We start from the raw sequence: 2,318 nt of genomic DNA on the forward strand, positions 1-2,318 counted from the left end.
TAATGCTGTAAGTCACAATAAGCTACATTTTTTTGTCATGTCAAACCAAATGTGGTATAAATTTCCGGAGACAGACTGAACATCGTTAAAAGAAGAAGTGAAAGTTGCAGATCAAGCTCTGTGAACATTTTAACACATCAACATCAAAGTGAATGTCAACTCTAGTTTCAGCTGCAAATACAATGTTTATATTTTTCAGATTTATTCATTCATAGTCAAGTTATTTCAATGATTGTGTCAAACAGAGAGTAAAATGATCTGCTGTGGCAATAATAAAATCACTTGAACTTGGGGACTTTCCAACCGGCAGATAACATCACTTCCTTTGATGATACAAACCTCAGAAACGAGCCAGAGTTTATACTGTGGTATTTAATCCTACATGAGGTACAATATTAAGAGGAATAGCCCCAAAATGGTCAACAATGCATTCATGTATTTTAGTCTACTGCTAAAATATACAGTTTATTACTACTATACTAAAAAAGTATAGTATTGTTGTGTGTGACAGTTGCATATGCAGAGTACACTTATTCTGTGCTTCCTTTTTGTGATTGGTCATTATATTCTGTTTATTTGTATTTGTTCTCAACAGTCTGCTGTGCATTTGAGAAACTGAGATGATTAACATGAACTCTTAAGTGCGTTCAGTTTATCACTGTGAGATACGTGGGGTTCATTAGACGCACTGATACTCCGCCTTCTCCCTGAACCAATAATCATTTAAATAATCATGATTCAATGTTATGATTTAAATAATTGTGATTATTATGCTTTCCATAACCGAGCAGCTAAATTACAACAGTGATTTATGCCTGGAGGTCAAACAATTACACACAGAAACAATGGAGAAATGATGTATCTGGAAATTGTAATTAAATGCATACATAATTCATATTTAAATGTATTCACAACTTTACTTTCATGTGTGTAGAATCAATCAAATGTGAAATAAGTATTATGCTAAGTTTTTCTTATTGTGAAATCTCAATAGTTTTGTCTAACATTCATGAATTGTCATATACGTTTAGAAACACATTTAAACATTCGATCTTAACGTCTTCTCATGTCATTTTCTTCATCTTTTGCAGAATAAGTGACAAAGCTTCCACCCAAGGCCACATTCACATCACAGTATCTTTTGAGCGTCACATTTGACCCCGTTTGGACTTCCTCTCCCTACGCCCGGCGGACTAAAGCTCCCATCATGCCGCTGGTCGTCCTCGCCACCTCTCAGCTGCTCTGGGTCCGGGTGGCCGCCCTGGCCTCAGCCTCACTTGACTCTTTTCTCTCCTTGTAATAGAATTTCTTCAGAATCTAGTCTTCTAAGGGGGTCCCAAACCGGCAGAGACGGATCCCCCAGGCTGAGTCTCACGTCACAGCCATCAAGCTGCAGTTCGGGCTGTCATAGATCACCAGCGTCCATCATTCAATAATTGTTATTTGCATATCTTGTGGTTGCTAATGAAGAGATTTGAATCTATAAACTGCACTGAATGACCAGCTCTTCTGGTACTCACCTCATTCTTGCAGTCGGATTATAAATACAACTTCAGTCATATTTTAAGAACCTGCAGTGACCTCACACAGTGTCACATTGGTATTTCCTTTAGCATAATGCTGCTGAGCTGACTACAACATGTGGATAAAACTAAACAGTAGCCTATTCTACAAGGAAATTTCCAAAAATAAATACTCACTGATTTATATTATTAACTCGCCCAAGAACTCAAATGATTGTATTTAACAATAGTCATTTTATCTGCCCCCCACATCCACACATAATATAACCCCAGATATCGGCCTGAAAACCTGCTAATATAATGCTGTAAGTCACAATAAGCTACATTTTTTTGTCATGTCAAACCAAATGTGGTATAAATTTCCGGAGACAGACTGAACAGCCGTTAAAAGAAGAAGTGAAAGTTGCAGATCAAGCTCTGTGAACATTTTAACACATCAACATCAAAGTGAATGTCAACTGTAGTTTCAGCTGCAAATACAATGTTTATATATTTCAGATTTATTCATTCATAGTCAAGTGATGTCAATGGTTGTGTCAAACAGAGAGTAAAATGATCTGCTGTGGCAATAATAAACTTTAAATTATGCATCAGACAAACAAAATGTTTTTTTGAAAAGTTATTTTGAATTGTATTAAATTAATGAGTGATTAGTGATTTTTTCTGCCCCATCTTCTTTTAAATGTGTTGTTGTGATGTCGTCTAAAGATATAATGCAGTAAAATCACTTCCGTCAGCACTGGTGTATAAAGTATTTCCTGCAGACCGACTGGAACAAGAACTGGAGATTGAAAG

Source organism: Eucyclogobius newberryi, unplaced genomic scaffold (genome assembly GCF_026437365.1).
Source record: "Eucyclogobius newberryi isolate DKJ021-1_F unplaced genomic scaffold, fEucNew1.0.hap1 SCAF_22, whole genome shotgun sequence".
NCBI classification, from domain to species: Eukaryota; Metazoa; Chordata; class Actinopteri; order Gobiiformes; family Gobiidae; genus Eucyclogobius; species Eucyclogobius newberryi.